We start from the raw sequence: 11,097 nt of genomic DNA, 5'->3' as shown, positions 1-11,097 counted from the left end.
GCGAGATGAGTGCGCAACCCCAGAGTCGGTCACGACTGGACCTAATGGTCAGGGGTCCCTTTACCCTTTACCTTTAGCCATAGTCCCAAATGAGGAACTTTAAAATCATGAGTGTCATTCACCTCCTTCAGTGCACAAAAGAATAAAGGAAGGGAAGCACGTGAGTCTGAGAACTGCCATATATTTTGTGGGAAAGCATGGTCCCTGGTGGATGCATTAAAATGCATTTAAAAACACTAAAGAGTATCCATGCAATTATGTGCATACTGTAAGTAATTGATTGTGTGAGGAGGAGCTGATGGTGATAGATTTGACCAACATAAATCCAGGCTTAGACCCTCAACAGCCATCCTGTGATACCATCAGGTCCAGCAACCTTCCTTGGATTCACCATCTTCAATACCTGTCTCACCTCATGCTCCTTTACAGCATAGCTGCCAAGTTGTTGTTGTTTAGTCGTTTAGTCGTGTCCAACTCTTCGTGACCCCATGGACCAGAGCACGCCAGGCACTCCTGTCTTCCACTGCCTCCCGCAATTTGGTCAAACTCATGTTCGTAGCTTCGAGAACACTGTCCAACCATCTTGTCCTCTGTCGTCCCCTTCTCCTAGTGCCCTCCATCTTTCCCAACATCAGGGTCTTTTCCAAGGATTCTTCTCTTCTCATGAGGTGGCCAAAGTATTGGAGCCTGAGCTTCACGATCTGTCCTTCCAGGGAGCACTCAGGGCTGATTTCCTTAAGAATGGATAGGTTTTATCTTCTTGCAGGGATAACTGCCAAGTTATCCCTTTTTTAAAGGGATTTTCCCTTATGCTGAATAGGCTTCCTCGCGAGAAAAGGGAAAACTTGGCAGCTATGCTTTACAGTGAATAATACTAAAAATAATTTATTATTTATACCCCGCCCATCTGGCTGGGTTTCCCCAGCCACTCTGTGTGGCTGAAAATGTGTTTGTTTGTTTTTGTTTCTTTTTTTTTATGACATAATCTTTATTAGGTTTTTACATCAACAATAATACAAAACATTTCATTCATTGTTATTTCAGATTCGGGTTCCCCATAAATTATACCATGAATTCCACACACAAAAAAAGAGAAAATAATTCGTACTCCTTTCAAGTACATTCCTAGTATTGTTATTCTTTGGCTTCCCTTCTTCTTCTTCTGCTTCTTACTTTCCTCATTTCCTCTGGTGTTGTTTCCTTCACTTTCCAAATGAAAATTTTAACTCATCTTTTACAAATACAATTAATTTAAATATGTACTGTTTTCTGTTACATAATTTTATGGCACAATAAAGTCTTTACAACTCTTTTCATTGTTGTAGTCGTACATCTCATATTTTTCTTATCTCATACTGACTTTTTATACTTCGTGTAGTGTTAATCGCCTATAATGTTTCTAAATTGAACTAGTCACACAATTTATCAATGTAATTTCTGAATTTACTCCATTCTTTCAGATTGGCTTTATTGCCTTGGCACCTGATCCTTGCCGTCAATTTAGCAATTTCATAATACTCAATCATTTGATGTTGCCATTCCTCAATTTTCGGGGAGTTGTTTTTGTTTCCACATCTTAGCCATAAGTATCCTAGCTCCCGTTGTTGCGTAGAGAAAAAAATTATGTTTTTGTTTCTTTTTTTATGGGATAGCATCTAATTTATTGTAATTACAATGAAAATAAAGAAATCTAATCTAATCTAATCTAAGTAAGGGATAGCTCTACAAATATCCATAAGGAAATTACAGACTGAACAGAATTCTCTTTAAGTACAAGAAAAATTGTTGAGATGTCCCATGTGTTTGGTAAAGGTAAAGGTACCCCCAGGGGCAAGGGCATACCCACCACGGGGCAAGTTAGGGCAGCTGCCCTACTCTAGAAGCAGGGCTGGTGGGCAGAGGCGGAGCACAGCCCGGCGGAGCGCGAGTTCGCCATTCCCGCCGCGCCGCGCCCTCCCTCCAGTTCCCCGGCGCGCCCTCAGGCAAGGCCAAGCGCGGCGGGGAACCAGGGAGCGCGGCGCGGTGGGCGGGAACGCCGAACTCGCGCTCCGCTGGGCTGGGCTCCGCCTCCGCCACCAGCCCTGCTTCTAGGGAGGGGCACAGCCCGGCGGAGCGCGAGTTCGCCGTTCCCGCCCGCCGCGCTGCGCCCTCCCTCCAGCTCCCCGTCGCGCCCTCTGGCAAGGCCAAGCGCGGCGGGGAACCAGAGAGCGCGGCGCGGTGGGCTTGCACAGCCCGGCGGAGCGCGAGTTCACCGTTCCCGCCCACTTTGTGGCCCCTCCCCTTCCGTGCCTTGGCCCCTCCCCTTGCCCCCCCCCAGTTTTGATCCTGGGTATGCCCATGCCCAGGGGCGGACGAAGACTTTCCGGCACCCGGGACAGTACTGTGGGCATGCACCCAGGGGCGGGCATCGCCCACGCAGCATGCATGTGCAGCAGCACCTCACATGATGCAGGCGCAGGAAGGGCATACGCAGCGGCTCCGCACATGCGTGCTACGTAGCGGAGCCGCCGGCAAACTTCAGCGCCGTACGGGGGTGCTGCTGCCTGGGATCCTCTGCTCTCGGAGCCGCAAGCAGAGGATCCCAGCGCTCGAGCGGCGGCGGCAAGCCACAAGCACGCTGTGGAGCAAGGTTTTTAAAAAGCCTTGCTCTGCAGCTTTCTCGCTCACCAGCTTGGCGCGCGCTTTGCTTGTTCCTCGGCGAGGGGCAAGCCAGGGAGGGACGTCAGGAGGGATGAGGTGAGGCTCCGTTGGCTGCCTCACATGCCACTCAACAGAGTGGCGCGGCGGATGGCAGCCAGCAACATCGGGGCCTCTCGGCGATGGTGGTCGTGTCACAGCAGTGGCAGCCTTTGTCGGTGGAGGTGGGGAAGGGGCGCTGCCCCCCCCAGAATGGAGCTCCTGGGTACCCCTGACCGTTACGTCCAGTCACAGACGACTCTGGGGTTGAGGCGCTCATCTTGCTCTATAGGCTGAGTGAGCCGGTGTTTGTCCACAGACAGCTTCCAGGACATGTGGCCAGCTTGACTAAGCCGCTTCTGGCGAACCAGAGTAGCACACGGAAATGCCATTTACCTATTTATCTACTTGCACTTTGACATGCTTTCGAACTGCTAGGTGGGCAAGAGCTCACCCCGTCGTGGGGATTTGAACCGCTGACCTTCTGATTGGCAAGCCCAAGAGGCTCAGTGTTTTAGACCAGTGGTCCTCAATCTTGGGCCTCCAGATGTTTTGAGACTACAATTCCCATCATCCCTGACCACTGGTCCTGCTAGCTAGGGATCATGGGAGTTGTAGGCCAAAAACATCTGGAGGCCCAAGGTTGAGGACCACTGTTTTAGACCACAACGCCACTCACGTCCCTCCATGTATTTGGTACCCTGTAGCAAATGGATTACATTTTTTGTAAAAATGATGGCACAATACTATCATTAAGTTAAATGGGCCATACTCTGTAACTTCAGGCATTCATCAATCACAACCCAGTAGTCTAATGTTTAAATACTTGTGTCCTTAATTATGTTTTCTTCATGCTGTCCAGATTGCTTCTCAATGACAAGTAATTTTAAAAATTCATTCTTCCCACCACTTCTGAAAGAACCCATGCACTACTTCAACTGGCAGATCAAGCATACAGTCTCACCTCCCATTCTATGCCTTCAATTTTTTTCCCATCTAGAAAATATTGCTAGACCTTTGCTTCACCAAACACGAATCAGATGTATTTCATTAATTTGACATTTAAAATGCCAGCCGAGAGTCACTTTAGTATCACCGAACATGCTCATCAAGAGCTTTACAATCCACGCGAAGTGTCAGATTTCTACTACCACGTTTAAAGCAGCTCCTCAATCATTTAGTTCATTTTTAATTGCTTTCAGTGTTGAAATAACAGAGTAGCTGACTTGGGTGTGGGAAATTGTCTGCTACTTCTGCCTCGTGCAATCATTCTGCTTTGCTCGAATTATGCGGGCAAAGCTTAATGAGCCGCTTATAAGTCAGTTCGTGACAGACCTGTACTTTTGCATCTCATAGAATTAAACCAACAGAGTGATGCTTTGGCCCAATTGCCAGCATATTCTTGACCTTTCATGATAGGTGACGAATTCAGGAATATGGGGGAGGATAAGGGAGCCTCATCAAGAAAACATGGGCTTCCCAGATCTGGTTGTAAGCCCACATGGGCACACACAGAGCCTCCACACTTCTGCCATTTCCAAAGCATAGAAAGTAGGGTTGTGCTTTTGTGATGTGAGTGGTATGGTGGCAACCAGGACCGGCAACATTGCTTCCTTAATTTTCTAACAGTGCAATCCTATGCGTGTCCACTGAGAAGTAAGTCTCTGGAGTTCAATGGGACTTACTCCCTGGTAAGTGTGCATACGATTATTTCCTAAATCGTTTTCTCACCTGCCATTACTCTTCCAAAAGCTGTTTCAATGGATGTTTCTAATTGCTTATGTGACTCAGTTAACTTTTCCTTGTTTCTGTGGCTATTAAGATTTATTGTCCCTGGAGCTAAATCACTGAGGTAATTGATTAGCGCATTTGTCTTGGCCATTGTTAACCTGGTAGGACAATGAACATTTATGTCGCTGTCAATATCTCCGTAATAGACTCCAGTTAACATTGGAAACTATGAACTTGATGGCCAAACGTACTGCTCGGTGGTTTGGAGTATGAACACCATGACGGAAAGAAGACAATGGGGTGAAACAGAATAGAAAGCAAAGCAAGTCAAGAAGAAATAGGAGCCAAAATTCAATCTACCACCAGTTTCCTCTCAGTTCCAGTCCTGTCATTTTGGTTGCTACCAAATGACCTGCTTATTGAGCCTTCATCCAGCTTTGTTTTCACATTTGTGAGGAGGCTAGACAACAGTAGATGTTTGTTGAGCATTCATTCTGATTTGTTTGCAGTGAGGTCATACAATGTGACATCAGCAGTTGTTATTCCACACTCTCCATTCGCCCATCGCTTTCCTTATCACAAAACATCAAATCTTGGGAAAGAAGTGAGTTTCTTGCACAAGAACACTAATCAACTTGAATTGTGCAAGTTGAATTTATCGGTATGTGATTGACTACCACCCAAAAATAGTCATAGCCTGGAACCTCCCTCTGTTTAGTCTTGCACACCATATATTCTGTTTATATGACAATCTTATTCTAGGCAAACATTTACGCCAAACAGATTGTAGCCATCTGCAGTGACCAAAGCTAATGCTTAAACTATCCCTTCTGTTGGACAAAATCCGTAACAGCTTGTACCATATATGAAGCCGTGTTCTGCTGAAATCTATTATCCAATTTCTCAAAAGTTTACTTCCCTTGTGAGAGAGATTTTCATTTTTCTCATTCCTTGCCAGAGCACTTTAGAATTCCAGTGGGTGTAGGACTTTGAGATTGCCTTATTGTCGTGAGGTTGCCAAGGGTGGTTGTATATTTTTCTTTCCAGTATACTTTTCTCCGGCCCTCAGCAGCCTCTGATCAACAACCTCCCCTTTATGATATGATCAGGGAGTTACCTCTTGATGTTATCTTGACAGGTTGAATTGAACCTGTCAAGGGTCAGGAGCAGACTTTGGTCTTTCAAATTTCAGTGGTGCCCTGGGCAACCCCAAAATTTGGTGCCCCTCTTGCCTCTTGCCTTCCATTCTGCATGTGCATTATGTCATAATTGCAGTGCCTTATTGTGCCCCCCTTGACTTGGCATCCAGTGTGGAGGAACCGGTCGTGCTACCATAATGCCCCTGTATGACTGCAGAATGCAGACCACTAGTGAGATGATTTGTAAAATCAAAGAGAAGACACTCACCACCACCCCTCAGCCACCTAGCAAGTAAGGTTAGCACAACAAAACCTTTCACCCCACCAATGAGGGTGGGAATTCAATTACATATCAGCAAATTCAGGTTGTGCAATGAAAGCTAATTTGGAAGCAAACCTGCTTTCCCAAAAGCTCAAACTTTTAGTGATAAGGAAAGTGCTGAGCAAATGAACTAGAAATTGTGGGGTAGCACTTGCTTAAGGCAATGTCAACTAGCCTTCCTGCAAACCAGTTGGAGTGAACGCTCATTAAACACCTAGTGTCATCTAATGCTCCTGCAAACAAGGATCAGGTTCTCTGGAAGCAGCCCAAGAGATCTTGAAGGTTTTTGAAGCACTACAATGACTATGAAGTAGGAGAATCTAGAGGCAACCATACCCTCCGACATTTTTCCATTGGAAATAGGGACATCCTATTGCATAATAATAATATTTATTATTATTTCATTATTTATACTCTACCCGTCTGACTGGGTTGCTCCAGCCACTCTAGACGGCTTCCAACACATCTAAAAACATAATAAAACATTTAACATTTAAAAACTTTCCTATACAGGCCTGAATTCAGGTGTCTTCTAAAGGTTACTTGTTTCCTTGGCCCGTGGGGTCACATAACTCCATGCCCTCCAACATTTCTCCAATGAAAATAAGGACGTCTTAAGGAAAAGCAGGACATTCCAGGATCTAATCAGAAAACAGGACGGCTTCTGTAAATTCAGGACTGTCCCTGGAAAATAAGGACACTTAGAGGGTCTGTGTTTCATATCTGTTTAATCCAAGAATAAAGATTTAAGAATTTCTAGTTCAGGCAGTGCACAGGAAATATCTTTGAACATATGACTCCAAATACAAGTGCAATGATTTATGTGGCTTTGTTTAAATTGCAAATTACTAATAGAACATTATGAAGTTTGTTCACATTAGGAGCAGTCAGAAGTCAAACATAATGGAACATTGTACATGCAGCAGAAAGCTCATACATGATAATTTAGCCATGCGGAAATGGGTTTCGAAGTGGCCCCTGGTGGGTTTTGAGGGTTTTTTTTACTTGATCCCAAGAGGATCCAGATGCATTCCAGAAAAGCATTTTAAACCCACTATCTGAAATTACATACTCCTCTCCAGTCATTACAGTGCATTACGATGACATCCTGCCATTGGAATGTTATAGGAGAAATTATCTTCCTCACTGCATCTTTATGTTAAACACTCTCCTTGCAATATTTGAACTCCCGCATTTCAGTGTTCTTTGTATTTGTTGGCTAAATTCTGCTTTCGCACACCCTTCTGCATCTCATTAAAAATAATTAATGTCGGCTTAATTAGCAATGCAGTGACTTCTCTCAAAGCACAAAGCAGCCTTTCCCAGATAGTTTTAAACAGGCCCATAGGATACAAGTTTAAAACCTGGTAACACTTTCCGTTTTTACAGTCATGGCTGATATCAGTGCATGGGGAATAACCATTCTTCTTTAGCTCAAGCTGGAAGTTTTATAGCTTTAGACTGTAAACAACAAAATTCAGTCAAAAGGAAATTGAACAGAAATAGGAAAAAAGACATTTTAGATGAAATTGTGGAAAAGGAGAAGGAACTGTCAAAGAAAAGCTAACAAAAGAGTCAGTAAAGCATGCAATTAAAATATTACAAACCCAATACTCCATGATAGTGAATGAATAAATAAGTTGGAAAATAAAGAGAGTGAAGCAGAAATATTTTGAGCATGCCAATAAATCAGGGAAATTGTTAGCTTGGCAGTTGAAAAAAAGTGAAAAAAAGAAACTTCATTAATAAAATTGATGTAAATGGGGAAATTACAGATAAGGTGAAGGAAATAAGAGATGCATTTGTGAAATGTTTCTCTGATTTGTATATATATAAAAAATCCAAAATAGAGGAATATATAAAAAATACTAATTTGCCAAAAAATAAAAGAGGAACAAATAGTGATTCTAAATACCCAAATAACAACTCAAGAAGTCTGAGAGGCAATAAATTGGACAAAAAGTGGTAAGTCTCCAGGGCCAGATGGACTAACGGTAAAATATTATAAAAAGTTAAGTGAACAATTAGTGAATCCACTGAAAGATGTGATGAATGATATTTAGAGACAGGTGAAATCCCAGGAACATGGAAGGAAGCTTACATAACAGTAATTCCAAAACAAGATTCGGATCGAAAGCAAATAAAAAATTATAGGCCTATTTCATTATTAAATAATTATTATAAATTATAAATATAATATATAAATATATAAATTATAAATTATTTGCAAACATTTTTAGGTGAATATATACATCAGGATCAAGCAGGGTTTCTTCGAAATAGACAAATGAAGGAGAATATAAGAAATATTTTAAATGTGATAGCATACCTGGAGGTAAAAAATGAAAGAGAAAAAAAGTGGCAATGATGTTTATAGATGCTGAAAAAGTTTTTGACAATGTGTCCTGGGATTTCATGAGAAAATTTCTGGAAGAAATTAATTGTGGAGACAAATTTTTAAAAGGAATACAAGCAATATATTCGGAACAGAATGCAAAATTAATGATAAATCAGGTGATAACGAAGGAATGTAAAATACAAAAAGGAATAATAATAATAATAATCATAATAACAATTTATTATTTATAACCCGCCCATCTGGCTGGATTTCCTCAGCCACTCTGGGTGGCTTCCAACAGAAATATTAGAATACACTAATTTCTTAAAGATTAAAATCTTCCCTAAACAGGGCTGCCTTCAGATGTCTTCAGATAACGAACGAGGTTGTTCGTTATCACCGCTGTTGTTCATCTCGGTCCTGGAAGTGCTTGCAAGAAATATAAGAGCAGAAAAAGAGATTATAGGGATAAAACCTGGGAAGAATGAATTTAAATTGAAAGCCTTTGCTGATGATTTAGTAATTATGGTAGAAGATCCGAGAAACTCTCTCCCTAAAGTGATAGAGAAAATTCAAGAATTTGACAAAGTGGCAGGATTTAAATTAAATAGAAATAAAACTAAACTAAAGCAGAAGAGAAAAAAGATTTGGTGCAAAGTATTGAGATAGAAGGGGACCCAGGTGGCGCTGTGGTCTAAACCACAGAGCCTAGGGCTTGCCGATCAGAAGGTCGGTGGTTCGAATCTGTGCAACGGGGTGAGCTCCCGTTGCTCAGTCCCAGCTCCTGTCCACCTAGCAGTTCGAAAGCACATCAAAGTGCAAGTAGATAAATAGGTACCGCTCCAGCGGAAAGGCAAACGGCGTTTCCGTGTGCTGCTCTGGTTTGCCAGAAGCAGCTTGGTCATGCTGGCCACTTGACCTGGAAGCTGTACGCCGGCTCCCTCAGCCAGTAAAGCAAGATGAGCGCCGCAACCCCAAAGTTGTCTGCGACTGGGACCTAAAGGTCAGGGGTCCCTTTACCTTTTCCTGCATAAATGCCATTGAAATAAGACTAGGGAGATAGTTGAAGGGTTCCTCCACTCTCAAAAGCATTAACAGAGCTGGTGCGGCAAACCTCTTTCTGTGGTGAACATTGCCTTTGTGAAAGAGAGCCGGAGGAGACTCTCTTGCAAGGCAAAATGGGAACAGAGGAAAGTTTATATCAGCTCTATTTTTGCGGCCATTTGTTTTGAAATCGGCATGAAATAACAGACTCATGGGCACGAGAGAAAAGCTGTTGCATGGTTTCATTACAGCAGCTCAATACGTGGCCGGGGAGTCGTTTCTACCAAACTTTATTATACACCATGAACCTAAAGTAAGAGCTGGATCACTTTAAGAAATGAGGGAATGCGTATTTGGGGCTGTTATGCCTTTACCTTATGAAGCTGCAAAAGGTACAGAGAGAGAAGCTTCCCAAGAGGTTCCTGTCTACCTATTACGTTTCTATTTATGCTGGTCCAGGTTATAATTAACTTTCCCCCTCCTGCTTTTGCATTTGGAGGAAAATGTGAGAACACAGAGGCCCAGAACATATAATGAAGACCTCTGCAATCTTAATGTACCCAAACAGGGCTTGAGAGAGTATCTTGCTGTCACACGTGCTATGCAGCTTCCTGTTGTGAGTGTAATTACAGTTTTTATTGGCACTTCAGACTGTCTACCTCCCAGAGAGATAACACTGTTTATTATCAAAAAGCTTTCTGGTTATACTGTGCTGACTGCTGCAACGCATTATTCTATGGGCCCTTTAAAAAAAAAAAAGTCCACTTAATGTTTGATATTCCGTGTAGCCAATTCTAGTTTACCCTATTAAAACATCCATTGTGTTTTTTAAATATATTTTTTCCTCCCCTATGTTAAACGCTGCCTCCCCTTCTTTTTGGATACTGGTATTTGCTTATATTCAGAACATGGGGTCTGATTTTCTTCACTAAAAAATAAATAAAACTAAAGTAGAAGTCATCCTAAAGCTGGATTCCTACCACCTGAGCAGAAAGATTACAAATGAAAATTCAGATTAGATAGCAGGGTTCAAATCCATAAAAATCTTCAACACACATCAGGGAAGGAGCAAGCCATTTCTCCAGATTCTAGAAGTGGATAGAAAGAAACAAATTATAAGGAAATAGCAACATGTACCCACCTTCACTTAATGATAATTCCACAAGTTTGTTTATTTATTTTTTTGCATTTTGAAACCCAGCTTTGTTCTAAGACAGTGTATATTATCACATCATATCATATCATGTCAAGGTGCACATTCTCAAAAGCCAGTCAAGTTATTGGAGGCAGAAAACCCCACCTGCACCCCACTCTGCCCAGGTGTCATCACTGAGGGGGTGACATTTGACACGCCGCCCGCCCGCAACTCCCAAGCCTATCCCGAGCCGTCGGGGGAATGGGCGGAGACTGAGCCGCCTTGCCGGCGGGCTTCACCCCCTCCCCTTTCATTTTTACAGCTCAGGGGAGACTTGGAAGTTGTGGGTGTGTGGCACGGTGTTGCCCCCTGATCCTGGGCTGCTTCCTGGGGGGAGCCTCCCCCGAGCTGTCAAAAGGAAATAGAAAGGGAGGAAGGGTGTTGGCAAAGCGGCATGGCTCCCTCCCCCCCCCCCCGCCCAGGAAGCCGCCCAACATGGGCGGCTCACTTCACACACCCCGTAGGTGGCTCACTCCCCCCTTATGGACACCTCGCCCCCTGGGACGCTCACCCCACCCCATGGCCCCACCCGTGGGTGCACAGCATGTGCGCTGCTCTGGGTGCCAGTGCAACTAGTTCCACCTCTGACCAGGCCTATTGAAAAAAAAGTTTGCAAATGCAGCAGAAAGAGGAGACCGTGTTTCCCCAGTAA

This window comes from Zootoca vivipara, chromosome 1 (genome assembly GCF_963506605.1).
Source record: "Zootoca vivipara chromosome 1, rZooViv1.1, whole genome shotgun sequence".
Classification (NCBI taxonomy): domain Eukaryota; kingdom Metazoa; phylum Chordata; class Lepidosauria; order Squamata; family Lacertidae; genus Zootoca; species Zootoca vivipara.
Note: the sequence above shows the minus strand (reverse complement) of the source record.